The sequence below is a fragment of the Rattus norvegicus genome, chromosome 19 (assembly GCF_021556685.1).
Source record: "Rattus norvegicus strain SHRSP/BbbUtx chromosome 19, alternate assembly SHRSP_T2T, whole genome shotgun sequence".
Lineage (NCBI taxonomy): Eukaryota > Metazoa > Chordata > Mammalia > Rodentia > Muridae > Rattus > Rattus norvegicus.
Window position 1 is genome coordinate 71,584,726 of NC_141552.1, and position 26,663 is coordinate 71,611,388.

At 43.0% G+C, this 26,663-nt stretch overlaps 2 long non-coding RNA genes across 5 annotated transcripts in view; one reads left to right on the top strand and one right to left on the bottom strand.

The window, feature by feature from the left end:
• LOC102548408 (uncharacterized) overlaps window positions 1–26,663 on the top strand; it is a 64,092-nt gene that overhangs the window by 14,336 nt on the left and 23,093 nt on the right. For 2 of the 4 annotated variants that reach the window (XR_015644272.1, XR_015644273.1), the window contains exon 1: window positions 25,976–26,448. This is a non-coding gene — a long non-coding RNA (uncharacterized LOC102548408). Of the gene's footprint in view, window positions 1–6,701; window positions 6,799–16,799; window positions 16,988–25,975; window positions 26,449–26,663 lie in introns of those variants that run through there. The other 2 variants (XR_015644270.1, XR_015644271.1) reach the window with 2 other exon arrangements.
• LOC120098511 (uncharacterized) lies at window positions 11,470–13,037 on the bottom strand. Its single transcript, XR_015644274.1, has 2 exons — window positions 12,949–13,037; window positions 11,470–12,251 (listed from the first exon to the last, which is right to left on the bottom strand). It is a non-coding gene; the product is annotated as an uncharacterized LOC120098511 (long non-coding RNA).

The following is a 26,663-nucleotide window of genomic DNA, read 5'->3' on the forward strand; positions in this document are numbered from 1 at the left end:
GGCTGGTTAAGATCTGGTTTTAGATTAACAAGTGTGTGCTTCTAAGAGGCGTTTGTCCTTGAGAGAGAAAGCTTTAGAAATGGGGAAGAGCTTTACTGTCATCCTTAGTGTCCCCCTTTCCCTGTCTTCCACACGATCACTAAGTCCTGCTTATTGTACAGTCTTTAGAACCTACCTCTTACTTCATTTCTGTAATACCATCTCAAATGGGCCAACAAACTGTCTTGTTAAATGAAACACACATGCATGCATGCACTACTCAAGCATACACACACACACACACACACACACACACACACACACACTCACAAAAACACACGCACATGCGCACACATACTTTCGCCTGAGCATACAAAGAAGGTAGGAAGAAAAATAAAAAAGAGGAAGTGTCCCATCTGAGACTTTGACCCTGACACTTTGTCTTCAAGGCCTCTTCTTAAATTCTGTCCCAGGAATTCTTGATTTACACGTTGCCCTTCATTGAGTAAGTCACTTAATTAAGTCACTACAATTGGACCATGGAAGATTCTAAATAATCATTCCCATGCCCTCTTTTCCTAAATTTCCCTAGATTCGAGACTCAGTTGGTCTCTATTTTCTACTTAACACTAGCCCTCAACATCCCAACACTCCAGGTTCCCTCCCTACCAGTAATGTAGTGTTTCCCGGGTGGACACACCTGTCAGCATTTGGTCCAGCACAAAATGGTTCCTGCTTTGGCATGGGAGCCACTCCCAAATCCCATCTGTTTCTGTCCTGATCCTGTTGGCTGTCTTTGTTCCTGCCAGCCTCAGTCCTGACTCTTCCTGGGTTCCCTCCTGGACATTGCCCCATCCTCCAGCTTCTGAAACTCCAGGTTACCCTTACTGACCCAGACCACATCACAACCTCTCTTCTACGAGGTCTTGAATTTATCTTCCCAAGTTGGGTAGTTTTGTGTTTGCAGTAGTCTGTTATTCTTATCATGTTAAGGAGACTGTAACATCTTTGAAGGCATTGCCTGGGTCTCAGATTTCTTTGGATTACCCATTCAAGCAATGTTGCAGCGTAAGGGGCAATAAGTAGTTTATGCCCTGCCAGCATGGGGAGGTTTGGGGGGCAATATATGCAAGGGTATGGGGGTGGATTTGCGAGAAGGGGGGTAAAGGATGAAGGATGGGGAAGGCACGGATGGGTGACTTCTTGACAAGAGCTAATGATTCTGGTGAAGTAGCAGAATAAACCTAACATACACCTCAAACAAACACCTTAACATTTAGCGATAGTTAGATGGCTCAGTGGATAAAATGCTTGAAGCACAAGATGAGGTGTTGGAGTTGGTCCCTATAACCTACATTAAAACCCAGGTGTGGCGGTACACACTTGTAATTCCAATGCTGGGGCTTGCTGGCAAGCAAGTTGCAGGCCAATCAGAGACCCTGTCTCAAAACACAAGATGGGCAGCACCTGAGGAATACCAAGGTCCCACTTTGACTTCTAAGTGCATTTGCAACCTGTGCACAGGCACCCACACAAGCCAGATTTTGCCACCCCTAAATCCTCTGCACACTTTCTTCCGTGTCCCCAATCAGAGCCCCAGGTGCTGTTTTCACACACCGATCTTCCTAATCATATCCTCACACTCCTTTGAAATATAATTTGCCAATCCAGCCCAGGACTTCAAAGCCTTGTCAAGTTTATGGCCTCAGCCGAGGAAAGGCTGTGACCACTGGCCCTTCTCCTACCTTGCTGAATCCTGTCCTGAGCCCCGTCCTTACTTTACAGTCATATTTTGGGTAAAATGGTTGTTTCCTCTGGGTAGTTGCAGACAGGGAGAATGTAAGCCCAATGTGGGGAAAGGGCAGGAGATGCATTGGTTTCCTGAAAGCTCTTCTTGGCCTGAGCCTAGAGGTAATTTGTGTGACACATTGCTCCACAATGTTATAAAACAACATGCTGGCCTGTATTTGCTGGTTTATGAAACTGTAAGAGTGTGTGGATTGGGATTGTCTCCTGTGTGCCATGAAACTATTTACTGGTTTGAATTTTCTTTGTCTTTTGGGGTCTTTGAGGATTGAGAGAGCCCTGCACTTTCCCCACATTCCCACCCCAATAGATTCATGAGGATAGTCTACTTACTGGCTGTGAGCCCAAAGCCAGAGAACCGTTGAATACACACCCTTACTTGCTGCTCTCCTGGCTTCACAGACTTGCCTTCTCCAGTTTGACTTCAGTGGGAGCTTCAGAACACCTTTGTGTGAATGTTTCTGTTCACCTTGCTTTACACAGAGATAACAGCTCAGCTCGTAGTTTCGGGCAAAAGTACTCCAAACCACGTGTCCTGAAACCCTCAACAGAAGCACATTAAAAATCAGACTCTAGGGTCTAGATTAAGCCACTTGAAACAGATTTACACTGTAAAAAAATTAATTGAAAGGATTTATCTTTTTTCAAAAATATGTACAGTCAACTGACCTGGAGGTATAACTATACGCAATGCCCTTGCTTTAAGGTTACCCTCAGTACAAAGTGACAGGCTGCTGATTTGTTTAGCTCTTGTGATAAATTCCATTTTTCCAGGTGTGGTATAAACTTCTGGGGACCTGTCTATCAGCAAGCAAGGATGGTGTAATGGGTTTGTCTGAATCTAATGTATGTGCCATGCGAGGTAGTGTTGAACTGGGCTTCCATACTCCTTTTATCCCAAGAAAGCTATCCTATTGCCAGCTTTTGTCCAAATTGAGATTGCTAAATGATATAATTATAGTTATCGTCTTTGCTCCTTTAATAAACCTCTTCTCCAGTCTTAGAGTCCATTAAAGGTGAAACAAAAACAAAACCATTTCCTAAAATCACCTTTCATTACTCAGGTATCTTCTTGAAAACCCTAATCAATTCCTTTCCTGAAGCCTTTCTGTAATTAGGTGCAGAGTATCTGCTTCTTATTCATTCATTCAGACAACAGACATCTTCTCTGCAAACTCTCATTTCTCCCTTCCAATTTGGGCTTTGCAAGCAAGCCTGCTATTTATTCCTGGGACTGATCGATGTCTCTCAATTTAATCCTCAAATAATTATATTCAAACACCCAAAGAGCACAAATGTAGCAGCCTAACTATTTAACTCAAATTCTAAATCACTAGCTATTCATGATTATGGTTGTAATGAGTTTTTAGGGCATATATTATCATTATTTAACAGCAGAAAAGGGGTCGGTGTTTCTTTCCCTCACTAAATCAAAGATGACTGAGGTTAGCATTCTATTAGACCCTTTAGTTGACCTTCGGGTGTTGAGCAGGTGCCTGGGCTGCCCTCCTTCTTCATTAATGGATGCTAAGCAAGAGAGTGAAAAGCAAGATGTACCCAGTGACCTAGGTTTTTTTTTTCTACTTGGTCACATGATGTCCATGCACTTACACAGGTTGAACTGAGAATATGAATAGAGCTGGGATTTGGAGGTTTGTTTTCTTGTTTTTTTTGTTTGGTTTGTTTTTGTTTCTGTTATTGTCTTTGTTTTTGTTTGTTTGTGTGTTTTGGTTCTCTCTCTTTTTCTCTGTCTCTGTCTCTCTGTCTCTCTCTCTCTCTCTCTCTCTGCGTGTGTGTGTGTGTGTGTGTGTGTGTGTGTGTGTTCAGGTGTAGGTTGATGTCTATGTGCAGGTGAGGGCTGGCACCAGCCATGGTCAAGGCCATGATTGGACAGTAAAGCAAATAAGGTGGGAACAAAGTTTTTGTAAGGTGGGAGAGAAGGCGAAGGGAGGAGAGTCAAGATGGAGACAGAGGAAGATGACCCAGATCCCAGTGGTCTTGAATTGCTAAGGTAGTTGGGACTGATTTCTGTAGGCAAATTTATCTTATCTAGGTGGGCAGTTTATATCCTTATCTATTGGTTGTAAATTTATTGTGTGGATGTATTGTGGATTGAGAATTTAACATATAAATCTGATTGTTGGGTTGTAGTTTGTTGAATCTTGAATTAACGGGTTATTAGGAGGCGGATGTTGGGAATGTAAACAGAGCAGTGGCAGAGAGTTACCAAAGGGTAGCCGCCTCTGGGACCAAAAGGTAGATGCTGGGAATGTGAATAGAGTCCACAGTAAGACAGCCACGAGATAGGTGGTCTCTGTATGGAACAGGTGGTGGCTACCCACCTGATTCAAAGAGTACTTTGGCGGCAACATGGAGCTGCTGAGATAAATTAGTGCTAGTTCCAATAGCGCACCGGAGCTGGAACTAGGGAGATCGTGACTGCAAGGGTACACACAGGAACTGGTTTGCACCTGTTTTATTTTTACCAAAACACTCAGGTACCACACACTTAAATTTTGAAACAAGCTCTCTCATTAGAACCTGGAACCTGGAGCTCACTGAGTCACCTAGACTATCTAAGCAGTGAGCCCTAGGGACTAGCCTGTCTCTACCTCCATGGTCTGTAGATTACAAGCATGTACCACCACTATAGCTCTACACATGAGTTCCAGACACTGACCACATATGCAGCACAACCTTTATCATCTGGGGCTGTTCCTAAACCCCAGATGTTTTCTGATAAAGAAGCTGTGAGAACAGGGATACTCTTCATGCTACACATGCACACATGCACATGTAAACTTAAATACACATATACACACAAGTATGCACACATACACATATACATATGCACATGCATTCACAGTCACACATATATCTAGACACACACATGGGCTTGAACAGGGTCATTGGCTTTGTGCTTCTTCCAGAAGAGAATACCTCATGCCCCACTGCCCTCAATCACTGCTACCTGTGGGCAAAACAGGGAGTAGAGGCCCTACAACCACCTAAGCTCTGTCCCACATTGTGTGGGTACAAAGAAGTCCTAACTCCCCAAGAATGCCCAGTCTCTTGTTTATGACCAATGCCTAGTAGTCTCCATTTATACTTCTTTCCCAAACCTAGCCACTCCATATTCCTTTATACTCCTTTATACTTTATACTTTATACTTTATACCTTTATACTCCTGTCCCAAGCACCACCCATACACACTCCTGTCTATCAGCCTGCCCAAATCCACACTCCTGTCCCAAGCATGGTTGACCCTTGGGTTCTGGCTTGCTTAACTTCATTCTTGGATATTCCCAGCTGGCCATCTGCCCCACTTCCTGCTTCAGAGGATGTCCCTTCCCTCCTTCCCAGAGGGGTTAGTATAAGCTAAGCCTCCTCTCCTCCTGGCTGCTCTGTGGGTAGTAACCACATGTGTGACCCCAGGAGGCACCCTTCTGTTGGTGGCCCTCTTTTCCTCTTAGTATTGTGCCACAGTAAAGGAAGGCATTTGTGGTGATCCTGGGCATGGCAAGCAGTGGTGTGAATGTCTCCTCACATCAGAGTGGACACTAGTAAAACTTGAGAACAGCTGGAAAACTCTGTTCTTCCACTGTCTCTCAGTTTCTTGCTTTTAGTTATTTTTATTTATGAGTTTTTATTTATTTTGATGTACTGGAGATTGTCTATAGTCAATTATGCTAGGTACATGCTCTGCACTGAGCAGTAGTCTCAGTTCTCTTTCTTCCCCTCTCCTATGTGAACATGCATGTGTACATGTCTATTCACCCGTGTATGGGAGCAGTGTGTATGTGAAGGGCATGCTGATACTGTCTTTCTCCATCACCTTCCATCATACACACATACATATAGACAAACACATACATATGCCCTATATATACATAATACACATACATATACATACACACATACATATGCCCTATATATACATAATACACATACATATACATACACACAGACATATGTACTATATATACATGCACGTATACACACAAACACGAATACATATGCACTATATATACATACACACATATATATGCACTATACACACAGGTGCGCGCAGGTCCTCTTGCTATACAATGAATTTTCAGTTTAGGTTAGTCTGGCTAGCCAGCCTACTTGAAGGACCACCTGTTTCCACCTACCAAGCACTGGAATTTCAAGAGGACCACCCGCACAGCTTATACACGGATTTTGGAGACCCAAACTCTGGATTTGACGTTTACACAAGTGTTTTACCAGCTGAACCATTTCCCCAACCACTTTTAACTTATGGAGGTCACAAGGCTGAGTATCAGTCACCCGCACTAGCTCTGTTGGTTTATTGGTGATAACACCTCTGGTTTGTGATGATGATAACAGCTGCTTAGGTCCGTTTTCATGGGCTTAAAGAACAGCAGCAACTGTCTATTTAGGCCTGAAGATATGTGGAATGGTGACCTTTATGGAGTCTTCAAACTCACCCAAAGACATGGTTATTTTTTTTTTTTTTGAGTGTACGTTCTATAAAGAGCAGTAGACACAGATCACACCAGCACCAACTGCTGTAAGTGTCCAGCCTGATCACCTTTCCTCCATACCTGAAGCAGAAGAAGGCCATTCTGCTGCTCTTGTTATATATCACCAAACCCTGTCCTCAAGGACCCCTGTCTCCAGTCCTAACACTACTCCGATCTGATGATTAATCTCAGTTGTCAACTTGACTGGATCTGAGATCAACTAAGAGAAAAACATCTGGGCAGATCTATGAGGGTATTTTTGGACATATTAACAACACTGTGAAAGACTGTCCTGCAGAGTTGCCCAGAGACCCATGTATGCAAAGGTCAGCGTGAGAAACCACTGCTTCCCCAGCTTCCCCTTGCTAGTGAGAGCACATGTTCTGTTGCTGCTGTCCTTCCCTGGCATCAGAACCAGCTTCTTCAACCTCCTGAAAGGACAGAAGACCAGCAATTCCCCAGGCCAGGGAGAGAGTGGGACTGCTGGGGTGTCTACCTCTTGAGGTAAGCAGCTACCAGATTCTCAGCCTTTCTAGTGTACAGATCACAGTTGTTGGAGTGCCCAAGCTATAGTATGTAAGCCAATCCAATAAGTCCCCTTTGTAATAATATTCCATCAATTTCGTACCTCTAGAGAACCTTGCTTAATATAACCAGGTGATGAACAAACTTTCTTTTCTCAAGCTCATTGCTTTACTTACTGGCATAGAGCACAGCAAAGAAAGGGGCTTAGTTTGTAATATTAGCACAGCGTTTACAGTGAGTCAAAGAGGAGAATTAGGCTGAGGGCAAAACTTAATAGTAGGACATTTGCCAGCATGTTATAAGACCCTGGGTTTCATTTGAAGCAATTGGGGGGCAGGGAAGAGAAAGAAGGGGAGGAGGAAAGGGAGGAGGAAGAAGAAGAGGAGGAGGAAGAAGAGGAGGAGAAAACCTTCTTTAAAGCACTGAGAAGATGCTTTAATCAAGGATCCCTGCCAGCAGACTGCCAGACCTCTATGTCAAAAGTCATCTTCAGCCATGTCAGAAAGGCTTGGAGTGTTCTCCAGCTGTTTGCATAGTCCCTCCAAACAGTGACCCCCCCCTCCCAAGGGAAGCCAAATTCTGTATTCAGCAGCACAGTGATGCCCTCCCTTTCCTGCCAGTTCCAGACAAGATGAAACTGCAAAGGATAGAAAGACTCAGTGATTGCCAAGACTAAGTGCATCTGTCCCCAAAAGCTCTGGCAAAAGTTAGGGAGAAACAACAGGCTGAGATCACCCAGAATAAAAGAATGGCCACTTCAAGGGCAAACAATATGGGTTTGGGGCCATAAAGGAAGCAAATTAGTAAAGACTAAGCTCAAAGAAATGAGTTCTGAATTTAAAAATGAAAGCATGAGAAGTAAGCCCAAAGATCTTAACAAAGAATGGCATTTTTATCTGAACCACAAGTCTTGCATTTCGTCAGACTGCTCCTTAGAAGATCATAAAATCCTCCGTTATGAAAGCTGTAGAAACCCAACGACCTTTTGGCTTGTTTTCAAGAAAGCAGTGAAGCTGCTCTCTCTCTCTCGAAGCCGCAGTGGAAGTGCTCATCATCTAGACGATGCTTGAACCTGGGTGATCTTTAATTTTGTTTTAGCAAACTGAGAGCTCTACCCGCACGAGTGCAGCATTTTCTGTCTCTCTATGGTGTGACATCAGCTCCCAGGGACTGGGGTGGAAGGAGGAAGTTGGCAAGGGTGAGTAGAAGTGAGTAGTGAGGCTCGGAAAAGTTGCAGTACACATGGTTTGCTAATGTCTTCTGTGGTGTTATTCCCAACAGCCTGCCCCAGTGTTGGTATTAAAGATAAGGAAATCGCTCCTTGCCTCCTCCTCCACTGATCACTGCACATTCCAGTGGGCACCTCCCCTAATCCTGTACCCTGACCCCCTCTCTCTAGCACTTCAAGCAATCACTCCCAGGAAGCCTGACATGCCCATATACTATGTCAGTCCACCTTGTGATGACTAGCCTGGAATACAGCAACATCAGGCCAGGGGAATGGCTCATTGGTACTGTTTGCTCTATATGCAGGAGGCCCTGGGGTCAATCTCCAGCACTACCAAAGTAAAATAAAATCAGCAACATTGAAAATGAAATAACTTTATAGAGTCCTCACATTCGCCTCAGAGTCCTGACAACCACTCAACCGTGCTCCTTTGTCTGTGGCTCAGGAAAAATTAGTCACAGAGCAAAGTTCGGGACAACTACAGGAGAGTTAGTCTAAAAGAACCTTCGATGGCCGAGGATATAGTTCAGTCAGGAAAGTGCTTCCTTGCAAACTGAGAACCTGAGTCTGATCCCTGGAACCCAAGTAAAATGCCAGGTGTCATGACATGTATCTGTAAACCTGGCACTACCAGTAGGAGGATTCCTGAAGTGGGCTTGACAGTCAGCCTAGCCTACTCAGCAAGCTTTAGGCTAGTGCCTTAGTTTGGATAGCTATGATGAAACACTATGATCAAAAGCAAGCTGGGGAAGAAACGGTTTATCTGATGTTTACTTCTGCATCTATAGTCTGTCACTGAAGGAAGTCAGTACAGGAACAAACTAAAACACAGCAAGAGTCAGGAGCTGATGCAGAAGCCATGGAGAAGTACTGCTTACTGGCTAACATGCTCTCTATGGCTTGCTCAGTTGAGTTTCTCATTGAACCCAGGACCACCATTCCACAGGTGGCCCTAACCACAATGGGCTGAGCCCTCACCCTGTGGTCACTAATTAAGAAAATGTGCCCCACTGGCTTGCCTAAACCCCAATCTTACAGAAGCATTTTCTCAATTCAGGCTCCCTCCTCTCTGATGACTCTAGTTTGGGTCAAGTTGAGCCAGGACAGCTAGTAGGAGACATTGTCTCAAAGAAGAAACAACTCCCTAAAGAAAGATACTCAAGGTTGACCTTTGTGTGCTTGGACACAGACACACAGATACACACATTTATACATGTGCACCCAGGCAAGCTAAACACACACATACACACACACCCATACATACACAGAGGGTAGGTGGGGGACGTCAAGAATTCTAATTTCTTGCAAGATTAAATGAAAGTTGAGATTGAGCATAAAGGAAAAACTTTATATGAACATATGGATGAAGGAAAAAAATAATTACCAATGTTAAAGAGAAAAAAATGATCCTACTCATCTACTCGTGATGCTGCCAATGGAGGGGGAAGTAGAAAAAAAGGCATAGGAATTAAAAGTCTTTCCAGGTTAAAAGTTTATGTCTCCTGCATGTGGGGTGCCTCTTGTTTAAAGTTGATTTCATTGGTACTTTTAATGCATCTACCACTACCACGAAACTGAGAGAAAGTCCATGTCTGAGCAAGCCTAGACCCCTCCCACCAAGAGTATGCCTAGTAGGACTTGAGAAAACAATACTTCCCTTCTGGGAGGGAGACAGTATCCCAGAAAAATCCTGTCGGTTTGCTTCTAGATTTGCAAATAAGGGGGAACAGAAACTTCAAAATGGCACAGTCACCATAGCCTCCCTGTCTTCAGACTCCCTCCATTACACTCCCTCCCCGGGACTCAGATTTCTGAGGAATAAGGAGCAAATGGAATTAGGTCGCTTGTAACCCAATTTCTTGTTTCTCAATGAGATCAAAAAAGGAAATATGAAGTCAGGATGTGCGTGACAAGAAGATGGGGCAGCTCGGAGGAGCCCCAGCATAGACAGAGGTTTGCACTGATGTCCCTTGGAGAGGTGGCATCCCTGGAGTGCGGGAGTCTGGGACGGGTACAGAAAATGCTGAGTTTTGCCAGTGTTCTTGGACTACAGTGCAGGTCCAGAGCAGGTGGGGCCAAGCTGTCTAGCACATCTGTGTATGGATGAAATATTTATGCACAGGGTCAGAGGCTGTCTATATGCCCCTCTTGATAGGGTTCCCCTGGGTAGAAAAACAAAGATGACTTTGATTTGGTATTTGCTCCTGGGAAAAGGGCTAGTGGTCACTGCCTGGGGTTTCTATGAATGTGGACTAGAAGATTCTAGGAGACGCCATGTGAACAATCTATCCAGTCATTTAATTATTGACAGGGTAGCTCAGTAGTAGAGTATGCAAAAACCCTGGGTTCCAGCTCCACATAAGCCAAGAGAGGCAGTGAGGGACTATGATCCCAGTACCCAGAGGTGAAGGCAGAGTGGGATTGGGGGTAGTGAATCAAGATAATCTTTGGCTCCATGGTAAGTTGTAGGCCAAACTGGGAGAATGAGACTCCCTTAAAACAAAGCCTAATATTGACAGGGGTTACATATTACCTGGGGTTTTCACTGCAAATAAGAAAACTAATTAGATTTGCATGCCATCCAGAAAAGGATAGAAAGTTTATTCCTAGACTCTAAGCCACTTATGGGACACAAGGTCAAAGGTGTCTTGAGCTTCAACATTGAGTGGGAATTGCCAGAAGTTTCTACTTGGTCTTTCTGCTTGACTATATAAATGCCTTTCTGCCCATTGCCCACAAGTCACAGCACGTGCAAGAAGATTCTGATTGGCATGTCTCATGTCTAGTAACAGAGGACAAGCAGAAGCAGTGAGCTCATTCTAGGAAGTCTCCAGGGTCCACCTCTGGCCAACATGGCTGAATCCAGGGAACATTATACTGCACAGTGAGACTAAGAAGACAGGTCTTAGGACCAGGATGCTGGAAGATCACTTGTCAGATACTCTGTTTATATAGCCTAGGACTGGAGTTGTGTGTGTGTGTGTGGGGGGGGGACTTAGAGAGCTTCTAGGCCAAACCAAACATTTTTTAGTTAAAAAAAATAATCTAAGACTCCAAAAAGAGGAAAACTTGCATAGGCTTACAAAACTTGCAAGTCACAGTGTCAGATTCATCTATAATCCTCCTGTTCCAGATCTCATTCATTGAGTTTGTACCATGCCTGGCTAGGCCAAGAACCTGGAAGATGTTGAGTTTGGGCAAATCTCCATCTTTGGGGCTATTCAGTTATTGGGAAAAGAATACACAAAATTCTATGAAATGTTAATCCTGTACAGGGATGAGAAAGACGTATAGAACCAATCCCAATTTGCTGCTGTCATTGGCCAGATCATAAGAGTAGATCACACCACTAAGCGCTTAGAAAAAAGAGAGGAGTTGTACCCAAAATAAACTCACAGACACCCACAATTTTCCCAGCTGGAATAGCTTGTGTTGACCCTGTGTGCTTCTTACTCTTTAGCACATTTTTTTTGTTGTTGTTGGTTTTTAGACAGGTTCTCATGTAGCCCAGGTTGGCCTCAAACTCACTATGTAATTGAAGATGACCTGAATTTCTGATTTTCTTGCCTTCATCTCCTACTTGCAGGCACGAATCACACATGTACATCAATACACCACAGTAATACACTGATGGGGATCAAACCCATCAGTGCTCGAAACTGAGCTAGATTCTCCAGCCCCACCCTTGGCATCTTGGTAAGGCTTGAAAGTGATGATCAGCTCGGCAGGGTCCGCAAACTGTGCTATTACTCACCAGCCGATGCTGGCCTCTCACTAGACCCTGATTGGGTTAAGTTGGCATGGGCTAAATGTTTGAAAACACCAACTCAGAATAAACTATCTTTCTCAGAGATTCTCACAGAACCGACATCTTAGACATTTCTTGGTAGACATTTGTCACTCCAGGCTAGCATACTATTGTTGAAAATGTAAAAGCCTATGACAAATTAAAATGACTTTGGTCTGGGTAGCCAGCAGCTGGAACATTGTCATCATGCGTCTTCACTTCTCGTGTTTGTGGAGAATTGTACTTTGGGGACTTTACTTCCTGCTCTTTTCTCCTTTCTGCTGAAACCGTGTCAACTTCAAAGTCTCCAGCTCCCTTTCTTCTTGGGGAATGTCTCTTGATTTTCAGTGCCATTCTTCTCTCCTATTCAAGCACGGATCCTTCTGTAAATACTTGTGTTCCTAACCTTTTCTTCCACTGCACGAAACACAAATGGAACCAGAAGAAAAATAAATTAGTCAAAAATAGCATCCCTTTATTCCTGCCATTTTATATGATTGTAACATGCTAGAAATGTCACTATAATTATAGCAACAAATTATTTCAACAATCCTCAAAGTGATGCTATTTATAGACAACTGGAGATGGATAGCAGGGATGACTTCACTGTGGGAGAAGCCCCACTCATGGATGTGCCTAAGCCTGAAGCCAGGCCACCTGGCACATGGAAACAAGGAACATCCCAAGTCTTCACTTAAAACCAGAACACAATAAATGGAATTATTAAACAGCCACATTTAGGTCATTTCAGCTTGGCTTTCACTTTGCATAACTGGTGTGTTGGAGTCTGTGTATAAAAATTGCATCACCCCTCACCTTCTAACCTGAAAATCAGAAGAAGGGACAGGAGAGAAATATTCGGGACAGGAAGAAAATGGAATGCACACAGATGCTTTGTCTATGGCCATTCCTGGGAAAATATACCTGCTATTACACTATTACATGCTATGCTTGCTTCTTGAATTTCACCTTGAGTAGAGGAGAGAGCTGGTTGGTATCCTCTCTTTGTTGTTGGGTTTCCCTCCTTTTATTTTTAGTTTCTTTCATCGTACAGGATATATATATATATACTTAACAAAACTGAAATTCAGGAACGGAGTAAGCTTCACGGTACCTGTTCCACCTCCGCTGTAGGATGGAATTGCAGAAAGTTCAACCCAGGCCACAGATCTCTACTCGGGATGTGGTTTAGGGAGGAAGAAAATAAATCATTTTACTGGAATGACTTGCTTAATAGATCACAGTTGTGTCTTTTGTGTGCGATTTAAAGCATACATATCCATACACTCAACCCAGGTCACAGTGCAGAGCTGTTGGTCAGGGTGATGACTAAGCAGCTGATCGTCTCCACCTAAGAACCTGGCTCTGCAGCTCTGAGATGCCTCTGAGGAAAAGTGTGAGAAGAGTTGCCGTTGATAATCACAAACCTAGACTTGACATTTTTAAAGCTAACAACAACAACAATAACAAAGCCATGGTTCTCGTTTTCCTACGTTAGCTGTGTATATCTATGTTTCTTTTTGTTATAGGTTCACGTGACATGTTTAAGATTCCATCAAAACTGTCTTTTAGGTGAGTAGGTCTTGAGACAGCTCAGTCAGTGAAATGGTTGCTGCTGTGCAAGCACATGGATCCTCAACATCCGTGTAAAACTGGATGCACACTGAAATAACTCTAGGACTAGCAGGTAGAAACAGGAGGGCCCTTGGAGCCACCAGGGTTCATTCCCAGTTTCAGGTTCATTGAGAGTCCTTGTTTGAAAAAAACAATGAGGTGGAGAACAATGAAGGAATATACCCAACATTCAGCTCTAGCCTGCACACATACATACACACACACATTTTTTTTCCATCACTGGGTATCTCTGGTGGGTATTGTTGCCTCTAATCTTGAAGAGTAAACTTGCAATCGACTGTGGTTAGGTATTAAAAGCCTATACTTAGAGTGAAGACTAATGCTGGCACATGGTATCGATCTTCTGGTGGCCATTGCCTGGTATCCAGATAGCATCTGAGACCTCACCTCATGGGGGAAATGGCAAGAGTGAAGAGGTACCTTAGAGGCAGAGAACAGATTCCAAGAGTTCATTGCTGATTTCTTCTTCTGATTCAAATGAAGAACAATGCCAGAAAGGAAAAAAAAAAAAAAAAACACACACACAGCAGCCATGTTGACACAGGGCTAACTGTAGTCACAGCTCCATTGGAAGTGAATAAACACAGGTTAATCATTAGAGCTTCAAACTCATCCCAAAGAATGCCCTGTCAAAGCCATGGGTGTGAGAAAGGAATCCATGGCAGACAATAGCAATCATGTGTCAGTCAGTGGCCATGAAGCTGCCCCTTGTGTGTAGAGTCTAGGATTTGCACAGTAGAGGAAAGAGGTGGTTCTTATTCTTCAGGGGCAGCGGGATGTTCTCTGCCACATAACCACCCGACTTTGCGTGACATCTCCAGGTGGAACCCCGGGAATAAGAAAACACACCGCAGCATGCAGTAAACCACTTACCTGACAGCACAGGAAGACGCCTGCCGAAAGGGTCCCTTCATTAAGCTGATAATACACCCACTTATGTGGCTAACCGACACCAGGGGCTGAGGATAATTTCACAGAGAGGAAAAAATTTAGCTGCCATGGAAACCTGGACAGCAACAGATCTTCTGGATGTGACAAGATTCCAGACTGGATTGCACGAAGTCTCCATAAGGCCAGAAAGCGCTGTGGATTTAATTAGTTGGTGAAGCCTGTCGCACAGGCGGGCAGCAGAATTTGTCCTTTATTCTCTTTCCAAATGAACCACGCGTCACCAGGCTCAGGATTGCTAAGAGAAGCATTTTTAGCTAAGCACAGGATCGCAAAAAACAATGCCACACATGGGAAACCCCCAAATTTACATTCCCTCACAATTCCGTGACCAAATGAGCTGTGACGCCGAGAGGATGCGTGGAGAACGAGCTCAAACCCGTGTCCTCCCCAAACATCCAGTCTTCAAACACTTCTCCCTGTAGCTGCATATGCCAAGATTAGCACCTTCTAATTTTAGCAGTCTATTAAGACAACTTTAGCAGGGGGATCTCCTTCATCTGATTAATAAAATATATATTTGGGGAGTGCATATGCCACTTTTCTGGCGATCAGATAAAACAGATTTCCACAGAGCGAGGCATCTGTGTTGCTGTGGCAGAATGCTGGGGGCACATTAAAGGGCACCAAAACCAACTCTGAAATGGAAAGATGTACAAGGCACACAGCTCTCACATGATCTTCGATGCGTTTTACACCACTGTCAGTATTACCTTTTACAATTTTTTTTTCCAGGTTCAGTCATAGAGCGTTTGCCTAAAGTGATGATGAATTCTAATTGTCAATTTGACGGGGTTTAGAATCATCATGGAAACAAACTTCTAGACATGTCCGTTTCCAGAGAGGTTTAACTGAGGGGGAAAGAGGAACTCTGGATTTGAGCAGCATTCTCTGATGTGGGGGTCCAGAGTGAATAAGCTGAGTACCAGCATTCATCAAGCTGTGCTTCCTGATATGGATGTCATGTGACCAACTACCTCACTCTCCAACCAGCATGGCTTCTCCTCTGTGGTGGGCTGTATTTCTAGATTGTAGATAAGGAACATGTAGATAAGGGATTCCCTGGACTGCATTGTCTCAAACTGAGCCAAAATAAATCCAACAAAATATTTGGCCAATTTCTTTTTATTTTGTGTGTATATGTATATGTGTGTGTGACCGTGTGTGTGACCCCGTGTGTGTGGTGGTGGTGGTGGTATGTTTGCACGGGTGTGTGGTGTGTAGACATCAGCCTCAGGCACTGCTAACTTTTTCTTTTGAAGACACTCTTTCACTGACATGGAACTGAGGCAATAGGCCAGGCTATCTGGCTCCTGAGCCCCAAGACCCCATCTTGATCTGCCTAAGTGCTAGTGTTACAGGGGTATGCCATCAACTCCAACTTTTTCTCATGGGTGCTGGGGCTTTAACTCAAACTTCTAATGCTTCTAGGCAAGTACTTTAATGATTGAGTTCTCTCTGCAGACTGATTTAGTCAATTTCATGCCCCCCTTTAATCAGTCACTAGCTCTCCCTGAATCTTCCTTCAGATGGTTCCTTCGCCCCCACATTCATATTTAACATTTGTCAATATCAAACAAATTACCACTATGTAAACCAACCACAGGCTCTCAGGTGTGTGTACTGTGGAATGTATGCTTTATTCAAACATAATTAAGAAACCATCCTTCACAATAAGGGAGATTGATGGTCAAGATTTGTTAAAACCTCAGACGACTGATAGGCAGGAAGCAAAGTACAGCTCATGCAACTGACGCTGTGTAATTTCTTCCAGAATTGAAATCTTCCATCCTGAAGGAAAGCTCCCTGAGCAGAAAAGTAAAAAACTCAAAATAGCTTCAGGAAGTCCCTAAAACTGACCAGATTCACTAGCCCCCTTCCCTGCCAAAGAAAGTAATAAAGGCTGAGAATCCCACTCAGACTCATGGAACTGAGCTGCAAAGAGGACTCAAATCAGACCAGCTGCCTGGAAGAAGCAGAATCTAGCAGAGCTCCCTGTGAAAGATTTAGACAAGAGCCATTTATTAAGGACATTCTCCAAGCTGTTGATCTGTCCGCAGGTTGTACAGTGTACTCCAGGTTCCCAGGTTTGTGAGCAGTCACCCACGCTGGGGTGTCCTTTGGTGACACAGCTGCCTTTGAGTCATTTCTGCCCCAGTAAGTGGCCTTTACCTGCTTTCCTATAAGTAACCCCAAGAAAACTCATTGGTTCACCAAGTGTACTTTGGTCTGTCATGGGCTCTGGGGTGAGTAGACCTGTGTTTTAGGTCTCCCCAAGGAAAAGTCTTTTTGCATAACAACTGGGGCAAAGTTCAGGAAACTCAGCCAAGAAGGTATTTTTCTTTACCCAGAAGTGGCTTCATTTTCTCCTTTTGCTCAAAGGTCGTCAGCCCGCGCAGAGCAAACCTGCCAGTTCCAGTTTATATTGTTTCCTGGCTGTGTGGGTCTCCGACATCAAGACGATGATGAAGAGTCATGGATTGCACCAATTTGTAGTTTGACTAACATAACAGCACACTATATGGAATGGCATGCTGGTGAACTGGTTGAGGCTGAATTTCTGTTGGATGGTGAGTGGCCTGTTATATATATATAGCTCAGAAAGTCAAAGGGGAGGCTCAGTGTTCTGTCACTGTGACCACTTAACCTGAAATTCCTTCTGGAAACACACTTAGACACACTTATATGTGATCTCATGGTAAAGATGATATCAGATCCACTCATGGAGTTTGACTTTTGTATGTATGTATGTATGTATGTATGTATGTATTATTTATTTATTTATTTATTTGTGTGTGTGTGTGTGTGTGTGTATGCTTTTTGGTGGGTTTTGTTTGTTAGTTTTTGTTGTTACTGTTTTTTGTTTGCTTGTTTGTTTGTTTGTTTGTTTGTTTTAATGAAACAGTTTCACTACGTAGTCCAGGCTAGCCTTGAACTTGTAACGATCCTCTAGGCTCAGTCTCCCAAGCATATACCACCATTCTTAACTCAAAAACCCATCAAGTTGACAGTGAGGATGACACTGTAGGTGGAGGTGGCTTTTGGCAGGGACTCTGTGGGAGGACAAGCCACTCAGGAACTGTCAAAGGTCCTATTTCCCAGAAGACTCCTGTCCATCTCAGATTGTCCCTCGTTCTTACTCTATGGAACCCCAAAAGGTATTTCTCTTGCACTGTACCTCAAGATCTTGCTCAGTGGCTCCAGACAAAACAGGAAGCCCCCCTTCCGTGTGGCACCTCCTCACTCTTATCCTTTCCATAACTGTTCATAAATCTCCAAGCTATGATATATTGCATGAGTGGATCTCCTGTTGGACTGGAAGTCTCTAGAGCTTGGGTTTTCAACATTTGTTATTTTAGTATTTCTAGCTCTGAACATGTAAAGTGTTTAACAAATGCTTTCTTAAATATGCTGCTTACATTCTGCTAATCGATTAATTAATATTTATGAATGATGCTACTAAAGTCTGCCCCTTGCTTTGGGAAATTAATTATTTGTAATTGAAAGGGCAGAAGTTGGATTTAGAAGCAATAAATTAGAAGCATCCATAAAATTATTGATGAACCTTTAAAAGGATGTATTCCTCAGTGCAAAAAAAAAGTAAGATACACAATATATTTTCCACAAATTAAAAATATGCACACAAAATACTACTCATTTTTCACTAATGCTTAAGAAAACCAAATTACATCAAACATGTTGAAAAGAAGGTAATGAGTGGGTACTGGGTGTAGAGATACTATAAATGATAAAAATAAAATGAGGTCCTGCACGGAGTGAAGAGGATACTGTGTCCTGACTTGAAGACAGTAACCTTAACCACTTGATACTGTCTTAAAACAAAAAATAAAAGGCTGGGGTGTGACTCGGTCAGTAGAGTTCTTCCTGTGAAAAATGAGGACCTGGTTTCAGATCCCCAGTAGCCATATGAAGCAGTCATGGTTGTGCCAAATAAGGAGACAGACGGGTAGTTTCTAGGACTTCCAGTCAGTCTAGCCTACAAAGTGAATTCCTCTGGCCTCTACAAGCACACGTATCTGCACATATATGAATCCACACACACATAAGCATGCACACCCACAACATTAAGCTTAAGACAGCATGACTTAAACAATAATCTGCCTACAACCTGTGTATGCTACTTCCTGTATTATCTACGTTCCAATTGGTTAGGGGTTGGTTTGAGGTTGGTAACAAGTAGGAGTTAGAAATGTTGCCTTAAACCCTATTAATAGCCTTTTCAGTATGGTTAGGGGAAAGATGGTTGAAGCAGCTTCTAAGTGGACAGAGAAATCTTGTCTGACTCCACATGGACTCCGTATCATGCATATACATCCCTCTTCTTCAGTGTAATGGGTGGCGTCAGCTGCTACTTAGAGCTCAGTGATGAATGGTCTCATCCACTTTCTTCTATGAGCCTGGCTCCAGATAAACTAATTTTGATATCACTCATTCTATAAGAGCCTTGGGATTTCCTTGATGTGTGCTTTTACTCTGGATATCCCAGAACATTTTGGGTGTGTTCTTGCTGCACATTTCAACAGTCCCCATCTTCCAGGAGCCAGATGAATGAATGTTCTACTCCTGTATGAAACGTCATAACTGCTGTGCTTCAGTCAACATCCCCACAGGACGTGCCATCTTTCTGTGCAGTCCTGCAGATCTATACCACCTACTCAGCCTAAACCACATCTGCACTCGCTCAACAGTTCATATCCATGCCATGTTTGGGTACACAAATAGACGATAAAAATCCCAGCCTACCCACTCTGTCAGCAGATGGTGAGGCAGGGTGACTGGGTGAGCCAGGTTTGTCCTTCTGCATTCCTAGCTTGACTTTATCTCTTCCTTCACTGGCTTAGGCTAGTGTGTATAAATGAAAGTGATTGCTTCGGTTGGAATCTTAACATGGAATCTCTTCCAATAATACAGAAAAATGCAGTTACTGTGTCCAAAGTCTAGGGGCATCTGGGATGCCATTCTCACACACAGGCTCCATTCCCAATCTCTTTTGTAGCTGACACCAGGATGGAGGTGTCCCAAAAGTTCTCACTGGGTCTCAGCTGGAGTGCAGGGAGCTACGTCCTCTCCCTTGTATGTGTGAATTCCATGCAGCTCTTTTTAAAAGTCTTGCACACTATGTGACAGGCAATTCAAAGTCTAGGTACCTCCCTAGCTTCCTAAGAGTCTATGAGCATCATTTCAACACAGAAGAAAGCATTTACCAACAGATGGGCATAATGGCATTTACATACTGAGCTTGTGACTGTTGTTTTTGTTTTCTCTGTATGTGTGCATATGTGTATGGAGGTCAGAGAACAACATCCTGTTGTTTCTCAGGAGCCTTCCCACTCTTTTTTGAGCTGAGGCCTCTACTGGCTTTTTACTTACTTGGTAGATGAGGGTGGCTGGTCAGCAAACCCCAGTACTAACTGGGATTGCTAGCATATACCACCACACCCGGTGTGTGTGTGTGTGTGTGTGTGTGTGTGTGTGTGTGTGTGTCTGTGTGTGTGTCTGTGTGTCTGTGTGTCTGTGTGTTCTAAGGCTCAAACTCATGTTCTCAGGATTGTAAGGCAAGAATTTTATCAACAGAGTCATTTCTCTGTCCACTTTCCATTCTTTCTTTGCACCACTATTTAGAGATAGTTCTTGTTTGACTGAAAGATGAGGAAATTGAAGTGCAAAGAGGTTCAATAAACACCTCAGATCAGGCAAAATCTGAAGTAATAGATGTAGATTTGGGCAGCAGTTCTTTTGTAAAACTCAAAATTGATATTTTCAAAAATGATTTTTTCAAAATATTGCAATCTCAAGCTGAATTTAAGAAAAAGGTTATTTAAAATAAAAGAGGACTTTGAAAAAAATGTTTAAAGTATGGACTGGGGAGATAGCCCCGTAAGTAAATTTTTTGCTTTCAAAGGACTTGAATGAGAATGGCCCCCATAGGCAAAGATGTTTGAATACTTGACTCCCATTGGTGGAAATGTTTGTCAAGGATTAGAAAATTTGACCTTGTTGGAAGAGGTGCTACACTGGGGGGTGGGCTTTGAGTTTTCAAAAGATTATTGTCATTCCCAGTGTGCTCTGTATTTCTTACCCTTGGATCAAGGTGAGAGCTCTCAGCAGCTCTTGCTGCCATGCCTTCACCCCACCATCGTGGACTTTAACCCTCTGAAACTGTAAGCTGAACTAAAGGTTTTACTTTATAAGTTGCCTTGGTCATGGTGTTTTTATCACAGCAATCGAAAAGTAACTAAGAAAACCCGAGTTCAATCCCTAGAGCCCTGTTTTGAAAACAACATATGTTATAGTATGCACTTGTAACTGCAGTGCTGGAAGGACAGACAGGCAGACCCTCAGGGCTAGATACTCAGACAGCTTAGTCTACTAGGCCAGAGAGGTCTAGGGGAAAGGTTAAATAGGCAAAGTTCTTGCTTTCCAAGCTGAGTTCGGCTCCTTGGCTTCCGTAGAAAAAGTCAGGCATGGTAGCAGAACATATTTGTAAACCCCCTAGTGGAAGGGCAACACAGAGCAACACCTGGAACATGATGGCTATGTAGTCAAGCTGGAATGGTAAACTCCCAGGTTTAGTGAGAGACCTTATCTCAAATAGATAGATAGATAGATGATAGATAGATAGATAGATAGATAGATAGATAGATAGATAGATAGATAGATGAGGTAGAGATTGAGAAAGACACCCAATGTCAACTTCTGATCTATACATACCTTCTCACATACATCTATGCACATGCACACATAGATACCCAGAAAGACAGGTGAATGGTACTTAAAATATTCATAGATAAAGTTGACCTCTGACCTCCATACACACATGCACATATCTGGCCTTCACATATATATGATCATGCCCCAAGAATGAATCTTTCTTTTCTCTTTCCTTCTTTTCCCTTTTCATGGCTTCCTTTGGAATGCCAAGGACTTGTACAGGAATGGGAACCCAGAGACACACAGGGCTCTAGACCACAGAGATCTTAAATATTGGCATGCCTACTAATTGGGTACTATTGCTATTTCAAACGAATCTTAAAGGTCCATGTGTTGATGAGTTGGGTCCCAGGCTGTGTTCGACCTTGAGGAAGACAAAACCGCAAGGAGGAAGTAAGCTTACTTGGAAGAGTGCCCTTGAAGGGGGTGCCAGGGCTCTACTTCTCCTCTTCTTCTTTCTTATTGAGTGCCATGAATAAGGTAAACAGGCCTCCTGAACATGCATTATGTTCTGCCTTACCACAAATCCAAAACAGCAGAGCTGGAAAAATGTGATGAACCCTCTGAATCCCATGGCACTGTGAACCTTCCCTTCTTGTGAGTTTGCCTTGAGTGGTTTTCAAAGTAATGGAAAGTTAATCAACACTCCTGGCTTTTGCGGAGCACTGAGACTGGAATTCAACTTCAGGTTTCTCATCTAAGTTTTTATTCCTAGACTTCACTTATCAAAGAGGATACATCCAGAGCTGGCAGTATAACACAACTGGTAGAGTGCTTACTCACAAAGCCTAGGGTTTGAGCCCTAGCACCACAAAAACCGGGTGAGGTAGCACATCCTTATAAGCTGAGAACTTGGGAGGTAGAGACAGGAGAATCAGAAAGATTAAAGACATTCTTGGCTACATACGCAGGGAGTTTGAAGATCAAGAACAAAGAAGGGTATATCTTACTATAACTCCAAAAAAAAAAAAAAGCTGACCACATCTGGTAAGTAACTAAACTTAAACTAAGTTCAACAACATTTAAACTCAAGTATCAATAAATGATTTCCTGTTAGAATCTCTTTCCATCATCCCGATATAGCATCAAACCAGCACAAAATACACTTACAATTCAGCAGATTAAATCTGAGTTTTTAACTTAGGAGAAATGGGGATTAAGGAATGAAATAAAATTATTACACTTCTAAACATCTAAAAATATCCATGCCTGGTTTGTTGTATTCAGGAAAAAAAAATCAAACTTGGTTTTCGGTTCATTCAGATCTGTGTAGGCAGGCGCTGCAAATAAAATTTTAGAACGCAGACAGAAGGTCTGCGAAGCATAAATTATAGGTGTTTCTCCAACTGGCTTGTATGAAGGGCTTGCTAGATCATAAAAGTTTAATTCACTAAAACTCAATTCTTCTAAGAGTAAGAGGGATGATCCTCAAGAATCACATCCATTCCCCTTGGTCCTGAGGCTTTGTCAAGCACTGCCTCATCACACCCATGACATTAACAGTCACAGAGCCTGAAGAGTTGGCCAGGCACATGAAGATAAAGCAAATTATGGAATGATACCAATGCCTCATCCTGCACAGGATACAATGGAATCTCCAGGGTTTGATGCAAATGTTGATTTTTTTTCCTGTTTTGATTTTAGCTATTTTATTCATAAAACAAGTCATTGTTCAGTATGTAAGCACCAGTCAAGATTAAATGATAAATAATACTCACCACCCTCATGATCCTAACCCTGTGATCGTTTCGCTAACTAGGCAGTGTATATAACTGAAGGGTGGTCTCTTACCCACCTAAAGCCAGGAGAGATGACTCCAAACAGAGGATCTGGAAAGGGGGAAATGTTAAAGAAGATTGACAATTGACTTTCAAGAGTGACATTAAACACAGAAGAAAGTTAGGCTTGAGGAAGTCAACTCAGATCCTTGATCCAAGAACTTGCTGTGAGGCTGCCCTGATGGCTTAGTAGGTAAAATGTTTGTCTTGAAAATAGAGGATGTGAGTTGACCCTCAGAACCCATGCTAAAAACAAAAGGCTGGGCATAGTGGATTGTGCCTACAATCTAAACACAAGGATGAGCAACACGATTTCTGGATCTTTCTGGGCAACCTTCCTAGCCTATCTGGTAAGTTCCATACCATACTGTGGAGAGAGCTTGTCGGACAAAACAAAACAAATAGGGTTGGGAATTTAGCTCAGTGGCAGAATGCTACAGCAAGGTGGAAGACAGACAGAAATGCCCAGAAGCTCCCAACATACCCAGTGGCAAACTATTAACAGTACCCTACTTCGAACAAGGTAGAAAGGGAGAACAGATACCTGAGATTGTATTCAAGACCTCCATGAATATGACCTTAGCATGAAGATTCACACATACATAAATATATCACACATATACACATACAAACTAAAAACAAAAAAAAATGGCAGCTATTGGGGAACAACATCTATGGTTGCCCTCTTCCCTCCACACATATGCACACACATACTTGCACACATACACACATTACACATACATGAATGCACACTCACCATCACATACATACACCTGCATATCCACCAATACAGCCCTATACATACAAATGCAATAACACACTAAGATTTGACTGCTTTAAACAGTGATCAACACCAAAAAACATGTAAGTGTGTGTTCTGTCAGCCAGAGCCAGATGTGGTGCCACACACTTACAGCCGAGGCAGGAAAATTACATGCCTCCATTCCTTCCCTTCCCTTCCCTTCCCTTCCCTTCCCTTCCCTTCCCTTCCCTTCCCTTCCCTCCCCTTCCCTTCCCTTTCCTTTCCTTTCCTCCATTTCATTCCTTTCCTAACTCTCCTCTCCTTTCCTTCTTTCCCACTACAAAGCTAAATAGTTATCCACTATACCTGCACCATCTTGTTAATGAGTTGACAGCCCTATCTGAATATGAATAAAGCCTAACCTCTTCCCAGGAAAAGAGATAGAAAGATACATGGTTGAAACCCTGAAACTGTACTGCAGGATGTGTATTCATTACCTGGCACCCCATACCCCAGCTTCCTGCTGTAAGTCCCTCTTAATGGTAGCAGCAAAGCTAGGCCATGGGGAGAACTTCGCAGGAACAGCAGCAACCGATTTAGACCCTCGTGACTGTTGTTCTGCGCCTTTCCACTTTGGAGAATATAGATGAGATAACAAACACATCTGAGAATTGGGTAAGTGAGAAAGTGATGTCATGAACTTGGACAGGGACACCGTACCTCGGTGCAGCTTTGAAAGTGCAGTGTGAGAGTCTGTCTTCTTGCTCACCATATAGAATTAAGATGTAAGTAAACCTTGGAAAGATCTGGATCAAAAATTTTGAAGTACAATTGGCAGAATTGAAACAGAATTTAAGACAAACTACTCTCCCCATAATCCTTTGAACAACTGAAAGGGGAATATTGGGGGACCACAGACATGGAACCTGGGAAGCAAGACTTGTGACTGACAAATGGATTCCCCTAGTCATCCTGTTTGAGTGACTCTGTACTAGGGACTCTTTATTTCCCCCATTGCTCTTGATAACACTTTCGTAGCTGAAGAACTATAATTAACTCTAAGACCAAATAGAACGGGATATAAGAAAGAAAAGTTCAGGCTAATGTAGCTCAGCAGGCAGAGTGCTCACGTAGCATCCATGACTGGCTGGGTTTGATTCCTAGCATCACATGAACCAGGCATGGTGGTACATGCCCATTATCTCAGCACTAGGAAAGTGGAGGCAGGGGGATCAGAAGTGCAAGCTCATCCTTGGCTCAATAGCAAATCCAAGGCCTGTATTGGCTACATTATAATTGAACTGGAAGTAAGAAACACAAGAGTTTTCAGAGCAACAAGAGAAAGGGTGGCAAGACTTCCTTTTCTTTCTCCTCAAAGCTGGACATGCTGGTGACCTTGCTCAGTTCTCCCTCCTCAGACTCTCCATTCTCTTTCCAACTTTTTCTGTTTTTTTTAATGTCCTTTCTCCTTATTTAGATCCCAACCTGGAGCTATAATTTTTATGCTTTTAAGAGAAATATAATTTGGAATAGAAAAACAAAATTAAAGTCAACATATTATAAATTATAAATCTGATACAAAAAGAAGTTGAGTGACTGCACACAAACCAAGGTCCTACCTTCTAGAAATATCATGGTACACACAGGCTCTGGGAATACAGTATAACAATGAGATAGTTCTTATTCCACACTGAGCTCCAAACACAGTCTTTCACTATGTGCCTTCCAGCAGTCAAGGTAATAAGTTCAATGGAGGGAATTAGGTAGAAAGAGGAGTTGAAGGAAGATGGCTACTAGCTCCATACAGGGAACTCCTCTACCTTAAGTTCATCATCCTGATGCCTCACCCATATTGCAAGCCCTTTATATCCTGACTATTTGGCCTAAGTTCATATGAGGCTTTATTTATTTTGTTCCCTCTACTACTCTTGACTATTAAACCTACTATCTGTTAACATAAAAATATCAACTAAACACCAAATAGAGTAAATAGAAAAACTACTTGAGCAAACCTCAGAAAACTCAGTTTAGTTTTTGTCAGATGCAAGGCAGAAATGTTTTCAAGCTCCATGAAGAAGAGCAAAGGGCTGAAGAGATAGCTCCCTCGGGAAAGGGTTTGCCATGCAAATGAAACATTCTGGTTTAGATTCCCAGACCCCACACAAAAAGCAGGAAGTGATGGAGCATGCTTGTAAACCTGGGGGGCGGAGGGGCAGGAGGATCCCGGGGGCTTACTGTTGAAGTGGAAACTTCTGATTTTTTTAGAAAGTTACTTATGTCAGATGTTGTTTTGCTGGGGCACACAGGTGAAAGGATGTTTGGATACAGCAAACACGTGAAAGGACGCTTAATCGAGTATAAATAGGACCCCACAGACAGTGGGAGACAGCGCTGAGCACTGGTTTGTTTAGCTCAGCCATGCTATTCTTCACTAAAGATTCCTTGGTTCTCCTTACATGGTGTTGTTGAGCTCCACTTGTGGTAACTCTGACGTTGAGAGAAACTCACCCAAGAACTTCTCGTGAAGTTCCTGCTGCAGCTTGCCGTTTATTTGGCCTCACCTCAGGCTGATTGGCGAGCCTGGTGATTTCTTCAGGATTGAACTACAACTGCCTGTTTCCGCTTGCTGAAAGAACTGGACTGTAGCTACTGGTTCATGCCTTGTGTCTGCCTGCCTGGAGGACTGGTCTAAAGCTGCTGAACCGTAATTGGTGTTTGCTATGGGACTGAACTGCTGCCAAAGAAGATCAAGCTCCCCCAAAGAACGATTGCTGAACAGGTCCACTTTCCACATATTCTAATAATGTTTATTTTTCACTACATCTGCTGGGTGGTGGGCTAGAGGAGAGGTTGAACTCTTATTAAAAGTAGGTTTCAAAAAAATTTATGCCCGCATACTGTCTAACAATTTTTAATCTAGTCCTGCAGGAGATCTTGTCTCAGAAAATAAGACAGACATTTAGGTAGATGTGTTGTCAAGACTTCATAAGTGTA